This window comes from Pholcus phalangioides, unplaced genomic scaffold (assembly GCF_987345545.1).
Source record: "Pholcus phalangioides strain wild (caught in Gottingen) unplaced genomic scaffold, Ppha-v1.0 ptg000022l_1, whole genome shotgun sequence".
NCBI lineage: Eukaryota > Metazoa > Arthropoda > Arachnida > Araneae > Pholcidae > Pholcus > Pholcus phalangioides.
The window spans coordinates 24,542,928-24,559,697 of NW_028301615.1; the positions used below are offsets into that span (position 1 = coordinate 24,542,928).

The 16,770-nt window shown below is 38.8% G+C and overlaps 1 protein-coding gene across 1 annotated transcript in view; it reads right to left on the bottom strand.

Moving 5' to 3' along the window:
• The window catches only part of LOC149070046 (kelch-like protein 8), a 42,281-nt gene extending 25,712 nt beyond the window's left edge, over positions 1-16,569 (bottom strand). The window contains exon 1 of the mRNA XM_089249738.1: positions 16,429-16,569. The gene's annotated coding sequence lies outside the window, so the exon portion shown is untranslated. The remainder of the gene's footprint in view (positions 1-16,428) is intronic.
• Positions 16,570-16,770: the final 201 nt, after the last annotated feature.

Sequence of the window (16,770 nt, forward strand, 5' to 3'; positions counted from 1 at the left end):
GTTAATCCTGGAAGCATACTTCCAGTTGGAAAAAGTATCCGAATAATGTATAGACCTCGGATGTCTTTCATATTGCAAGGGGTTGTATAGTTACGAAATGAAAATAAAAAGAAACTTTTTATCTGGTCATCCTGCCCTAAAAAACCCGATTATAGAAAGTTGTTACCCTGTATCCCCTGAAAAAAACAACCACGTTTCTAAGTGAAATAATCGCAGAAATATTTGAATTTGAAAATCACTTAAAATGAGGAAAAGAACCGCATAAACTATCGGACAAGCTCATTCTACGCATCATATGCGGCTCCCCCCCCCCCCCATTTTCGGTGAATTTCGATTTTAAATATCTTAGCGCATATTGTGTTGCACTTAAAGACATGGAATTCTTTTTTCCTTTAGCCTCAGGAGAGACAGAGAAACAATTTCCTAGTTAAGTATTTTAGGACAGGGTGACCAAATAAAAAATGTTTTATTTAGATAACTCTGCAATTCCTTGTAATATAAATGACAAATCTGAGGTCTACACGTTATTTGGATACTTTTTTCAACTTGAAGTATTCTTTTAGCGTCAAAAAATCGCGAGATAAATCGACGATACTGTTACGAAAATTATGTATAGTGCAATTTGTTGAGAACCCCTCGGAACAGTAATCTCTTGTGGCAAAAGGAGAAATGTGAAGGATCAGCCCGAGATCCTTCCAGATCGGTACCTCCAAAAAGGAAACTTATTTTTCTCGAAAATTCGATGCGTTGATATAAACGATACCACGGGCAGGAAGACGAGATCAGTGTGTTGCTGGACTGTTAGCTCAGTGCGAGAACTCTTAATTACCTGAAATCACTGTTGTAAATACGTGAAAAATAATTGTTCTGTGTGAATAAATCTGACGTCCTACAAATTGTTTTCATCCTCTGGTTATTTCAAGGACTTGTGAGAAATTATCCCGAACAATTTATACTTTAGACATAGGACAATACTTTAATAAGCGCATGGATTTCCTAAATTCTTTTCAAGGTTAAGAACACTTGCTCATGCTTAAACTCACCCTGTTCATGTCCAGAGTATGCTCCGAACCTTTCTTGCTTCAAGTAGCTTACCTGCTGGAAATGCGTAGCCTACCTCTTAAAACGAAAGGGAGATTCTCACACCTCCATAAATTCGTAGGATTCTTGTAGAGAGAAAAAAAAAAGAAATGCACCGAGTGCACTACTTATCTCTTGAAATGCAAAGCTTTGGCAAAAATGTGACACTTGCGTAAGAATTGAAATGCTTTGTTATGGCTAGTACAGTGATACATCTTCCGAAATATTTTCTCTTTACGGCAAGTAGTAGAACTAAATAATATTACGTATAATTCTTTCGGGAAAACACAAAAATCAGTCGGTACACTCGGGCGTGGCCTTTAAAACCGGGACGTCTGGTTACACACACAATCTATAATCGATTCTGATATTCGTTAGTTCAATACGTGGATCGACGCTCAGTATCGACCCACGTGGCGGGAAGGTACAACCGAAAGTCATTCAACGTTGGCCTTGCTAAGTCTTTCTAGTTTCAGATCGACTAACGTTTACTTGGCAGTGCGACCTTACTTTGCCCAAGCCGTCGACCTTGATATGGCCTGCGGAACTGCCGGGCGGCAACTTTTGTGCCTGACGCGGTTAAGGAACCGCTACCCCGTTCGCAGGAACCTTTCCGGTGCGGTCGAGCTTTCTCCATCGCGCTGCCTCATTAGAACGCGTCGTCTTACCGCTACTTTACGAAGCTGTCACACGATGAGACTTATGAACTCGGGATCTTCCCACGTCTTTTATGCTTCCGTCGAGCCTTTATATAGAGTGTTTCGACTGGTGTTGTATTGTTGCGATGCGTTCCATTGTTGAGGCCGACAATAGCTGCGGGGAACTTACTGACCACCGCTAGACGTTTGTTGAATTACTGTTGGAAGTATGCTTTGTTGAGACAGACGGCGGTTTCCGGCAATCGAGTTTTGAACGATCACGATATCCGTGACACCAAAAAGATTCACCAAGCACGAATCAAGCTCATCCCCCATCCCAATCAAATGATCCCACTAATATGAGAAAATTGGATGTCCCGTAAAATACAGCAGAAAAAGCTCACTAGACGTTTATTACGCGACATTCAAGATGGTATAGTGAGATATCTTGCATAATTAAGCACATGTTATATATTTTTTATTGTATCAACTCGTATAATAATAATAATAATAATAATAATAATAATAATAATAGCAACATTAACAGTTGGAAAGCCAAGCTACTCAATAGAAGGCTAACGCTTGAGATACAGTATTTCTACACAGTAGACTACTGCTGTCTCAGGTTGAGAGACACGGATCAAGTTACTAAAGGGTTATAGCACGTTATTAGGTGGTAAAGAAGATGATCGTCAGCCATATAAGGCAATGTTTGTTTTTCGGGGGGGGGGGGGGGGCTGGGATTAAGGGTCCTTGGCGAGAAATAAGTCTCCAAATTCTAACGGTCCCCTTCAGTTTCCCCCATCGAGCTTATATTACTGGAGAGAGCATCCAGCCGCCGCGACGGCGTCTACATCTAATGCAAAGAAACCACGTGACTCGGTGTAAACAAAGCTCGTTTGCCCATAGAAATGTACAGTTCGGTCTCTAAATACTGTGTTTTAAAGATTTAAAAAAAGGGTAGAGAGAGGGAGAGAGAGAGAGAACTCATCTCTAAAGATGAAAAAAGATTAAATTATTTATTTCATTAATATTGGAATCATTTCTTTCATTAATACTGCAATAATTTTTTTCGTTAATGCTGAAAAATTTCTTTCATTAATTCTGGAATTTTCCTTCATTAATTCTGGAATTTCCCTTCATTAATTCTGGAATTTTCCTTCATTAATTCTGGAATTTCCCTTCATTAATTCTGGAATTTCCCTTCATTAATTCTGGAATTTCCCTTCATTAATTCTGAAATTATTTCCGTTATTAATTATTATTTCTTTCATTACTTCTGTAATAATTGCTTTCATCAATTCTGGATTTGTTTCTTTCATTAATGCTGAAATTATTTCTTTATTAATTCTGAAATTATTTCATTATTAATTCTGAAATTATTTCTTTATTAATGCTGGAATTATTTCTTTATTAATGCTGGAATTATTGCTTTCATTGCTTCTGAAATTATATCTCATTAATTCTGGAATTATATCTCATTAATTCTGGAATTATCACTTTCATTAATTTTGGAATTATCACTTATTTCATCAATGCTAAAATGATTTCTTTCATTATTTCTGGAATTTTTTCTTTCATTATTTCTGGAATTTTTTCTTTCATTAATTTTGGAATTTTTTCTTTCATTAATTTTGGAATTATCTCTTACTTTAATTCTGGAATTACCGCGTTCATTAATTTTGGAATTATCACTTTCCTCAATCTGAACTTATCTTTGATTAATGCTGGATCGGAATTATCGCTTTCAATTATTTTGGAATTATCACTTCATTAATGCTGAAATTACCTCTTTCATCGATTTTGCAATTATCTTTTCCATTAATTCTATGATTTTTTCTTTCATTAATTTTGGAACTATCCCTTTTCCTTAATTCTGGAATTATTTCTTCCATTAATGCTGAAATTATCGCTTTCATTTATTTTGGAAATGAAATTATCTGTTTCATTAAAACTAGAATTTTTCTTTCATTTATTCTGGAATTATCTTCAATTTCTCTCATGGAAGGAATGTCACATGCTACTCATGAAAGGAACAAATCAAAATTAAAGAAACATAGAAATGAATCGATCTTCCTGTTTTTGCTTCAAAAAATGCTTGATTAAAGCTGCGGAATTTCTTCGATGTAATTTATATGGGCCCATGATTAATTTCAAAACATCCTAAACTATATGGATTGAGATGCAATTGGATAATATAAGACAATACGGAGACTTGAGAAGATATAAATAAAAAGCTGAAATCAATGTTATTGCATGAATATCCACCTCAAAAGTGGGTCTGGCTCATTATTTTATATTTAATTTTCTGGGCTTCGTATTTCTAAGCGAACTCAATGTTTCGAAAATCAAAAACTCAATTCAATTTTTTAAATTGTTTTTGTGGCGGAAAACCCTACTAAATTTCCGCATTTCTATGCTAAAATCGGCAATTTTAACATTGATCTCTATGGGGATCGTGTTTTTTTTCCACCGAGTCACGTGATCTTCCGACGGAGATGTTGGGGGACACCGTTCTCGGTACTGCCAAGGCGGAGACCGCTGACGTCATACTCCCTACAGTAATATAAGCTCGATGGTTTCCCCCCTTTTTAATTCTACCTTGATTTAGTTTCTCTATATTTTTGTTTGCCAACATTACACATTAAAGCACCTAATAATTCCCTACAAGGGGACTTGTACCCAGTAACTTCTCCTGTAGTTTTTCTCGCCCAGAGAGAGAGAGAGAGAGAGAGAGAGAGATAGAGGTTGGTTCCCTTTCAGCATACTTCCTGAGAAATTCGCGCACACACATTCTGATTATGATGTTTAAGAAGAGTGTGAGAAATTTTCCGCTTTCTCGCGCTACTGGTGCGACATTTACTAACAATGGTGTTAATGATGTGTAGAATTAATCCTTGCTGCTTGATACACCTTTTTTTTTTGTTTGCTTTTAATTTGTGTATGTCTAACGATAGTCACGCGACCATGTCTGAGAGAGATGTTCTAGAATTGCGCGAAGAATGGTACGGGAATCTACATGCTTTATGATAAAGGCCACCCTACATCATCGACATGGATATCCAGCGATATACAGGGTGTTCTGTTAATGGACCGACAAACTCAGAGGGTTGTTAGTAAGCATCAAGAGGAACAAAAATTGCAATGAAACATGGTGTCACAAACCACGTGGAGAGGATGAAAATCGCGAAAAATGCATGCAGGTTTTGACGTCACACTGGAACGACAAAAAGTACAATAATATAACTACAAAAAGATTTATTTTATTAATTATTACAAGAGTTGTTGGAAGTGGCGGCCGCTGAGTCATTGCACAGTCTTTAACGACGTAAAAACGATTCCCGGAAGATCTCGAAGATACCAGGTATGCTTTTGATGTCTGCCGCAGCGACGACAATCCGCACTATGAGATCCTCTGGTGTGTCCACAGTCGTCACATAAACGAGTGATTTAAAGTGCTCACGTCAGATATGGTGAGCGAACCCACGAAAGTATTCAGCGATCAACTGACATCCACCTTTCGTCTCCTCTGGACTGAGCCTGCATGCGTTTTTCGCGATTTTGACCCTCTCAACGTGATTTGCGACACCATGTCAGCAATTTTCGTTCCTCTTGATGCCTACTAACAACTCTCTGAGTTTGACGGTCCATTAACAGAACATCCTATGTATCGAATGTATGTCGATTGTTCGCGACAATCATCGACATCTGTACCTATCTCCATTTCTGAAGATGTCTGCGACTACGACCAGGGTACCCTTACTGTCTGTGGAAGATAAGCCCTACATCATCATCCTACATTCTTCGTCTTCTTCATCTAGTGTTCCCGCGAATTCTCCACATCTTCGAATCTAACAATTGTAACTTCAAGTGATGTATTGCTCAAGCGTTCTCCGCTAACTACGACTTATCTGAATCTATGCCGATGTGTAAGTCTCAATGGGTTCTATTCCCGTCTGTAAACTTTTCATGTGTAGTGTATTCAATTAATATTTGATGCTAAAAATTTGAAGACGAATTTTTTTTTTTGGTTTTGTTTTATACGTTGCCAAATGAAAGAATGCCTCCTAATATAAATAATTCACATTAAACATTCATATTCTTTTTTATCTTACCCCTTGAAATTCTCAGGAGAAATGTGTGGTTGGTGTGTGTGTACCCACTAGAAAAGCAAAGAAGGCGTGCGCAGTTCCGTCTAAATGTAGCGGGGCTTACCATGGCATGGCCCAGTTGCCAAGGAGGGCTTCATGATCACGAGATATAGTACTATACGCGATTTTCGAAAATAATTCCAAGAGTTTCAGCCAGGTAAGGGGATTAGGTGGATCTCGATGGGATTGGGGGGGGGGGGCGGGTTGATCACGCTCCTCCCCGTTAAGTAAAAAAAAGTATTATTGGCAAGGACGCAAAGTGGAGGTATGGAGGTAGACATTCACACCCCTTTTGCCGTTCACTAGACACATCTTCGGTGATTCGCCCCCGTCCCGTTGAAGGAGCCTGTCTACGCTTACGTTGAGGAAAGGGGGGGGGATCCCTGGGCATCACTGCCCCTCCCCTCATCGACGCTCTTAACCCGCATTACCGTAGTACGATTATTGCGCCATAAAAAACTGATGTTTTGCATCTTTATACTTGGTTTTTCGGCTTTTACCGATTATTTCCCGCCTACAGGGTTTAGTATAGGTATGGTATGTTATAGGTACTATATATATATATATATATATATATCGAATGACGTTTTTATCGCGTAATTTAGATGATGAGAAACAAAAAAGATCCGACATTTTATTGGTGAAATACAACCACAGATGACGTACCAACCTAAATAATGCCAAAAATAGAATAAAATATCTTCCTAAATAAATCTGTAACAAATGGGTAGCAATGGTGTTTATGGTATGACGACAACAGAGCAACTTCCTTTATCAGAAGTATATGGGAAAATTGCTTTCAAGTTAAGTGAAAGTACTGTGATAAAGAATTATTACAGCATGAGCATCTCGTATTATTATTACCTCTAATCCGGTTCAAAAGAAAAGATTCCTTCTGTGATAAATCCCATGAAAACGAGAGGTTTCTTTATGTATTGCAATTTATTTTTTACAGCCATTGGAACATTTAAGCGCCAAAAATAAAAATATAATGAGCCTAAAAATACGTATATAGGAAAACAATGAAACCGCCAGACTTTTCCACCGCGTTGTGTAGCATTATACGCACATTATGCTGTTTTTTTCTGTTTACACATCGCTGCACTGAGATAATGAGTCCCCCCCAGTAGAGCATTACGACATTTTTTTGTGCGGATAACGTTATAACAAATATAAACCAAGCTTCTTTCAGACTTTTTTTTTTCGAGCATTGTTTTGAAATTATAGCGTTTCCCGTTTTTTTAGGATGGAATCAACAGACTGAGTGTAAGATTACTTTCCTCTTTACTTCGTTGGGTCACCTTATTTGCCTTTGGAATATTTCGTCGGTTTTTGCCATGGATTGTACGAGATATTGATGAATGGTTTGTGACATGACAATTTAGATCAGTGTTTCTCAATCTTCAGCCCATGACCCCCTTCCACCTGGACAATATTTTCTTCACTTGGCTGCCTTCCCCGTCTTATCCAGGGTCTCTTACCCTCATCCAAGATCGTGACCCTTTATGCTTATCGAATTGAATTTAATCAAAACTTAATTCTTTATATAATAGACACAAATTTTATAAATAAGACCGATATTTGCAACCCTGAGCCACGCACTAATCCAGAAGATAGGTGATGATCCCTTTTAAAGCCGAACTAAATGGGAAAAATAGTTCTCAGTAAAATATGCGACGATTCAACGAACGAACAATCGACGCTCCCGATACATCACATCGGGGGTCCGATGTGACCTACCGATGTCCACCTACCTTGAGAGGGATTTATACATGACCTCCTGAAGATCATGAGTTTCCGGAAAAAGGGATGTTCTGGAGAAGCCCCCCCCCCCCCCATACTTAGTTGGAAGTAACAGCTTACATATTTACGGACTTTTATTCGAAAATCATAGTACCAGATTTCATAATGTAGGACTCACTATGAATAAGAAGTCATGGGCATGTGACTTAAAATGATCCTGCTTCTATGTAAAACTCTACTGGGTTCTGAAAGAAGCTATATTTTCCCCCTACCATATTTCATTTGAAAATTCTACTTCATCACAGCTTTCCATGGTCACCCACCACTTTCCGTGGCTCTTTTTTCATTTGATTTTCATCAGTGGGCCCGAATTAGAATATCCCAGGATAGCAAGGGAGCCACATTGTCCCAGGTTGAGATCCACTGCTTTAGATGTATAGTAATTTTCTGTAGTGTGTGGTTTGACAGTTGTGGATCCAGCTGTTGAATCGTCCATCCAAGATACGGAATGTCTGTACACGTTTGGTTCAAAAAATTAGAACATCCACCAGACGCAGATGTAGGGCGATGTGCTGGGAGGGGCAAATTTACGGGATAGATGAATTTTTTCCTAGTTTTTGCCTCTTGGGAGGGTCGATTGCTCCTATTGCCTCCATCTGGATCCTTGTATCAGCAGAGGCAGACGGGAAGGAATGAAATTGTGAATGAAATCAAGCAGACACAATCAATTTCGAATGGAGCAGTGGCAGACATCTAGTCTCATCCTATCTCATCTTGGAATTCCCCTCTGGATCCGCGCATGATTAGAACGTGAAAGAAATTTACGAGCGCAGTTCATGAACTGATCGAGTAAGAAAGTCTCGGCTGCGAATTCAGTCTAGGAAGATATCTTCAGCTGTGAATGGAACAGAGACAGACATCTTCAGACGTGAATGGAGCTAAGGCAGACATCTTCAGACGTGAATGGAGCGGAGGCAGACATCTTCAGCTGAGAATAAAGCCTCCTCAGATACCTTAAGCTGAGAATGAAGCCGAGGCAGACCCATTCAGCTTCGAACTAAGTGGATGCTGACATCATCATCTGTGAATAAAGCCGAGGCAGACACCATTGGACCGTCGAATCATCCCGTATTTTCCGAGATAGATAAATTTCCCCCCTCATTTTTTGGCTCTTGGGATCCTCTTATGGATTCGCGCATGATCAGAACAAGAAATTTACGAGCGCAGTTCATGAACTGAAGAAAGTCGAAATTTTCAGTACAACTGTAATTTTCATTTCCATCTTAGAAGGCGGCTCTTCTTGAGTATATCGGTGGCAAAGAATTTGCATAAAAAACATTGGATCCGTCCTAAAACGTCTCTCAAATTACTTTTTCCACCTTGTTGCAAAAAATTAGAGCAACTTGAAAAGGATTATCACATGACTATTTTCATGCGAATTTGCATCAACTTCATGGAAAAGTGTTACGCGTATTTCCTGGTTATATATAGACCTAGAATAGTTCTCTCAAACTTGGCATTACGGTTAGAAAAACAGGGCATTTTTGCAAACGCAAAATTACACGTGTGTTTACACGTGTGTGACATCGTACGGATACATCGTTCCATGGCCATTTTTGTCTTTGACCACGGATTTCACGACATTGAATCTCCGGTGCAAATCTGAAATGGACCGCAACTATGACTTCCTTCGTCGCTATTAATAGCAGATAGCTGCTTTGTAATTGCTCTGTTTTTTGTAGCACGATTCCGCAACCTCTTAAAAGGATCAGCATCACGTACAATCATCAGATACCACGTAACCACCAAAAAAGGATGATTCGCTGCAGCATCGACGCAGCTCCTTCGACATGGTCAAACCACATTAGATCAGTCGACTCCACCTTTGACGCTGGGGGGGGGGGGGGGCTTGCTACGTCTTTATAGTTTCAGATCGACTAACGTTTACTTGGCAGTGCGACCTTACTTTGCCCAAGCCGTCGACCTTGATATGGCCTGCGGAACTGCCGGGCGGCTACTTTTGTGCCTGACGCGATTAAGGAACCGCTACCCCGTTCGCAGGAACCTTTCCGGTGAGGTCGAGCTTTCTCTATCGCGCTGCCTCATTAGAACGCGTCGTCTTACCGCTACTTTACGAAGCTGTCACACGATGAGACTTATAAACTCGGGATCTTCCCACGTCTTCTATGCTTCCGTCGAACCTTTATATAGGGTGTTTCGACTGGTGTTGTATTGTTGCGATGCGTTCCATTGTTGAGACCAACAATAGCTGCGGGAAACTTACTGACCACCGCTAGACGTTTGTTGAATTACTGCTGGAAGTATGCTTTGTTGAGATAGACGGCGGTTTCCGGCTATCGAGTTTTGAACGATCACGGTACCCGTGACACCAAAAAGATTCACCAAACACGAATCAAGCCCATCCCCCATCTCAATCAAATGATTCCCACTAATATGAGAAAATGGGATGTCCCGTAATATACAGCAGAAACAAACTTACTAGACGTCTATTACGCGACACTGGAGGTGATATGGTGGGGTTTGTGTTGTGTTCGGGGGGGGGGGGGGTACGGGGGGGGGTTTCGTTGTATATCGATTGTTTTTTTTTTGGGTAGTCTGCTTCACTTCTCCAATTCTCCAATGCGGTGCCCGAAGCACTAAGCACCGAAAGACCACCAGCGGGCAAGAAGATACAAAACTGAGGTTATATTGGACGGGGTCGGAAATGAAGGCGCGCTGTCTATCGGTGGTCACCTCAAGCTTTGGAGAAAATATCTTATCTATACCCTCCCTCGGGTTCAACCAGACGAACATCTAAACACGCCACTCGGGCCGTTATAGCCCCCGCATCCTGGAGCAGTCTAGGCTGGGATCTTTTGTGCTCCGCTTGGTCAGATTTTTACAGGCCCTTCTGTAGTTAATTTATAGCCTGAAAAAGTAAAAAATGATAAGGATTGTCCCGAGCCCAAGGACCAGATCCCTGTTAACCCCTCCCTTTGTGGGGCCATGCTTCCAGCACAAACTCAAATTCGGTAGTAAATTGCTCCTCGCAATAGACCAAAGTTGAGCTCGATTTGAAAGAAAGAAAGCATGCAACTCGACGCGGATTGGTGGAAGAAATGGAAATTCACAAGTTTCTAACCAATCCGCGTTGAGTTGCATGCTGCATCGTTTGCAGTATTGCGCCAGTGTGCACCCTTACACCGCGGCATGACGTTGCCGTGCACATTGGTGTGGAACCATCAGGCCAGGTTCAAGCCGGGTTTTCCTAAGTTTAGAATTTCTGCACCGTGTGCAGCGTGAAAATGCTGATTGGTTAAAAACCTTAAATTCAGATATTTTTTGACCAATCAGCGTTTTCAAGCTGCAAATGCTGTAGAAATCTGCTCCAAGGAAAACCCGAATTTAGGGTCATAACTGCACAGGGGCAACTGGGGTTCAGAATTTTAGGGGGAACGTCTACGCAGATTTATAGGCTACAAGATTACTAATCACGGTATGTATCTGTCCTGGGTTAGACATTTCCTGGTTAGGCTTCCTTCTAAGAGCTGAAAAATTTGGGGGAAAAAATTGGTCTATGTCATAAAATATCGGAAAATCCTACGAACTTTTGAAATTAGTCACCCCTCTATACTCATTCGACTGGTTCCACGCATGCGGAAGATACAGATTTTTCATGTATGGCACACAACACATCTATTAAAACTCATATAATTGTGTGTGTGCATGTGAATTTGGTCTGACAAACTTAATTCCCCTACCATGCCCTTTTCCTCCTCAGGACAGTTTTTCCCTCATGCCCCCACCACCTTCGCCATCCGAAATTAATCCATGGCATACTATATCTTCCTTATCCCTTTCCGGCGCGGTGTCCCCATAGCGAAACCACCTTTTCAAAATTCCATCAAAAAATAACTAATTTTCGCACAGTAATCATTTAAATCTTATTAAATAGCTTAAGATTTAGATTTTCTGTCAGAGATGGCAGCATCATACTGGTTTTGTTTTGCAAGTGGTAAAAAAATCCGCCATTTTCTCTAGTTTTATAGTACGTGTTTTAAAATTTATTTCCTAATAAAAAAAAAATTTTTTTCAAAAATTGATGATGGTTTTTTATAGATTTTGCCCTATTTGTTGAAATCAAGCCATTCAATAAACTTAAGAATAGTTTAAAATCAAATTATGAAAGTTTTAAAAAGGTGGTTCCATACTGAGGACACCGCACACCTAGAGCAATGAGATACACCAAGTGACGTCAGTGTGAAACCACCTCTCTTGAGACGAAGCGACCTTGTTTTTCTTCATTTTCTCCCCTCTGTCTTGTTTACTAGAAAATGGGTGACAGCAGCAATGGTGTTGAAACATCTCAGATGTGTATTTGTGGTGGAAATTTTGGGGGTTAGAATGGAAGACACAACATGTGTTATTTTTTTGTCCCACACATAACCATTCTTTCATTCTAGTGGTTTTAGAGCAGCTTTTTCTTTTGACGACTACTTTCTATGCTCTCTCTACTGCTTTAATTTTATTTTCTGGAATTTATTTCGCCTTGAGTCCCCCCCCCCCTCTTCACAACCGATTATTGGGCATTTGTTACTTTTATTGGTGGTGAAATGCCTATAAAATTCCTAAGTACAGTTGAAGCAATATTATACTAATTTCAGAGCTTCTCTCTGATCTGGAGTCTAATGCATCTGATGATATACCAGATAAAGAAAATAAAACAAAGCTTACTGCATGGATTATCACGAAAATTATGCTGATGTATACACTGCCCAATGCCTGGATCCTCCCGACAATTTCATATGGTTCAGGAGAAAAAACCAAAATCCAGATTTCAAAGGAAGAAGTGGGACCATCTTAGTAAATTCTACGAATGCCGGATACATCGCCAATCTTGATGTTCTCATTGTTTTTTTCAGTGCCACTGATGGCATTTTGGCAAATTTGGCATTTTGAAAAAATTTATATGCCACTCAAGAAAGAAAATTTACACTGCCATCTCATTGAAAAAGATTTACCACCTATCAATATGCTTATGTTGATCATTTTGGCCTACAAAATCGGTAGAAAGGGAATTTTTCAAACAAAATGTTGCTTTTTCTGCATTACACCCTAGGGAAGCTTTCAGTGTTCTAGGTGTGCGGTGTCCCCACTGTGCGACCACCTGTTGTTCGCTGGATTTTGATGAAAATAAAATAATAGTTGCAAAACATATTTATATGAGTCCTATGTATCAAGTATATGAAGTTAGTTCAGCCAAAAAAAATTTTTTTTATATAGTGCCCCTCAAAGGGTTATAGCTTCTACTGAGCCCCTGAACCGTCCCAGCGCCCAGCAGGGGCGGTCACCCAATGTCATCCACATTGAAAACTAGAGAGAGAAAGAGAGAGAGAGAGAGAGAGAGAAAGACAAATTTTGAGTTTTCAGAAGTCAAGTTAAAGAAAATTAAAATCGATATACAGTTTCTTATGTGGATATTTACGATTTTCGATCGCTTTAGAGGGGACACGTGTCCTCCTTTGCTTTCCTTCCCCACCACCCAAGTGAGTGGCAATAAGGCCGAAACTTCAGCTAGTAATAAACCTTAATGGAAAAAAATTAATCGGAATACTTGAATTACTCAATCGATAGAATGAAAAGTTGAAGTATTAATAAAAAAAACTAATTTAAAATTGACACAAATTAAAAAAAAAGTATTATATAAATTTGCATAAAAACATACATGCAATTAGTTTAGGAGGCTCAAATCCAAATACGTATATATATAACGGTAAATGAGATAAATCGGTTATTATATTATAACTGGTTACAATAACCGGTTATTATGCATACTCACCAATCGTCTTGGTATGTTTGAGGAATTTATCACTTTTACCGGCGAATATGCATAATACCCAAGCGTCGTTGGTAAATTGAATAAATACATGAAATTTATCGCCGCCATCTGTGATTATGTTCATTACCCTAGTGCAGCGGTTCTCAACCTTTTTTGATTCGCGGAGCCCTTCTCAGTATATAAATTTCTATGGCGGAGCCCTGTTTGATTCGAGGAGCCCTTTTTTGTACATAATTTTTATGGCAGAACCTTGTGTAGGCCTCTCTAATTTACTTATCTATCAAATCTACTGATTCATTTTATTTTTCTTGAGTCGCCGCGGAGCCCCTGAGAGGTGCACACGGAGCACCGGTTGAGAACCGCTGCCCTAGTGAAATTGGTGAATTTGATAAATATGAAAAAAAAAAAACCCAAATGAATCTAGTATGTGTGATGAATATAGTCGGATCCCGATATAATGATAACTAATTTTACAATCGTACCCCGATATAATGATACAATACATGGATGAAACATCATGTACAGTATATCATATAGTAGATTTATCATGTTTTACATACAACGCTAAGCTTGGGTTTTATGCATAGTCGCCGGTAAAAGTGATTTTTTTTAGTACTCTTTAAATTTACCAACGACGCTAGGGTAATATGCATAATCGCCGGTAAAAGTGATAAATTTAGGGAAATTTACCAAACTTACCAAAATGCTCGGCAATTTTTCGCAATAACCGTAACATATATATATACTGTGTATACGTTACTGTTGATGGGATGAATGCGTTTATTATGCATACTTACCGAGCATTTTAGTAAGTTAGATTGATTTTCCTAAATTTATCACTTTTACTGGTGGATACATGGTACCAAAGTGTCGTTGGTTAATTTATTAAGTACCAGAAAATTATCACTTTTATCGGTGATTATGCATAATACCCTACTATATGATATACTACACATGATGTTTCATACTTGTATAGTATAATTACATCGGGGTACGATCGTAAAATGTGTTATCATTACATCGGAGTACGATCATAAAATTTTTTATCATTATATCGAGGTACGATAGTGAAATTTGTTGTCCCTATAACGGGGTCCGACTACATTCATCACACATACTAGATTCAATTGTAATTTTTTTGACTTACAGAGTGATTGACCAGGTCAGTGAGTGACCTTAGATCGCGTGCAAGCACGTGAACGACCAGTGACCTACAGCTATTGAGCAAGGAGGAAAGAGTGGTAAAGAAACTAGACTAGAATGGGGGAAGGGCGGCAAAATTAATTTATCCCCGCAGATGACAAAACCATAAATGCGCCCCCCCCCACCATAATCCCAAAGACTCTTCTGCGGGTATGATAATAATGCTGTTGGAAATTTAATAATTTCAGTCCCAAATCGGCGGAGTTTATTGTGATAATTTTTCAGTAAAAGAATATATACATATATTAGTATTTTTCAATATATATATATGTATATATAAATTTAATAATAATAATAATTATTATTACTATTGTTGTTAATGTTTGACAATATTTTCCAATTTCTAGCTTTTAAATCTGCGTAAATATTTTGACGGATGATTTCAAAATGCAGATTCAATAATATACGGCTTTAAGCTTAGAAAATTCGAAATTATGAGTCGAATTTATTTCGAAAAATTTTAGTATGTATTTAGTATGTATTTATTAGTAGGCGTAGATAGACTTGAAAGTCTTGGGGGGGGGGCAAGATGAAGATTGCTGGGAGGGGGGACGCATAATGATGTTAGTTCATACAGTATATACTCATATACATTAGATCAGTCAGCTCACCATCCGATGCGGGGGAGTTTCAATGCCCCCTCTGCCCCCTCTCCTATCTCCGCCCATGTGTATACCCAGTTGAAATGATCTCTTACGATAATTCTTAAAACATTATTTTAACCACAGAGGTATCTTCGGAGGTGGACGGACGGGGCCCCCCGAATCTGAAGGAGGGCCCCTCAAAATTACTGTACATGTTACGGTAAATGTGATAAATCAGTTATTATACATAATAATCGGTTATTATGTATACTTAAAAATTGTCTTGGTTAGTTTGATAAATTTATCAGTTTTTCCGGCGAATAAGCATAATACCCGTGTCGTTTTAAATTTGATAAGTGCCATAGGTGGAGATAGACTTGGAAGTCTGAGGGGCAGACTTCCTGCATTATTGCTGGGGGGGGGGGGGGCGGCGGCACGATGATGATGATGATGTCAATTCACATATACATTAGATCAGTCGACTCCACATTTGACGCTGGGAAGGGGCGCAATGCCCCCCACAGCCCCCCCCCCGTATCTCCACCCATAATAAATACTGTAGAAATTATCACTTTTACTGACGATTATAGATAGTAATCAAGTGTCGTAGGTAAATTTGATAAATACACTTAAAATTTATCGTCTTCATCTGTGATTATGCAGAATACCCTAGTTTAATTGGTGAATTTGATAAATAATAAGTTACCAACTTAATCACTTACCGGGTGTAAACGGGCCTTAAGAAAAAAATTACTAATGAGTCAAGTATGTGCGATGAATATAGTCGGACCCCGATATAATGATAACAAGTTTTACTATCGTACCCCTATATAATGATAACAAGTTTTACTATCGTACCCCTATATAATGATACAACACATGTATGAATTATCACGTATAGTGTATCATATAGTACGCTTTATCGTGTTTACCAACGACGCGACGCTTGGGTACTATGCATAATCGCTGGTAAAAGTGATTGATTTAGGGAAATGTATCAAACTTATCCAAATGTTTGGTAAGTATGCATAATAACTGATTATTATGCATAACAACCGCATCTATCACATTCGATCTCTCCACATAAATAAAATTTACACGTATGACCTTTTTTTCCAAATTTTCATTAAACTAATTTTATTTGATAAAAGAACCACGGAAGTGATAATAATTTCTAAATAATTACATACCTGGTAAAAAAAGGAATTATCAATGCATAATTATTGTGACCTGAAGACTATGACATAGAGCTGTTGACACACCGACCGCAAAATCGTTTATGATGATTTTTTCCTCACTTGTGTGTCGTCTGCTGCCAAGGTTTCTAGAATACATAGATATATATCTATAGAATATATATTCTGCTGCAGCTGCTTGATGATTTGGCATCTTCCTCAACAGAAAATTACTTCCTCGAAAAATTGCCAAATGAAATGAAATCTCGCCAAAAAGTATCGCCAATAACCGCTTTATCTGATTGCTAAAACGTAAGAAAAATAAAAGACGATATGGAGAATTTTTTACGATTTTTT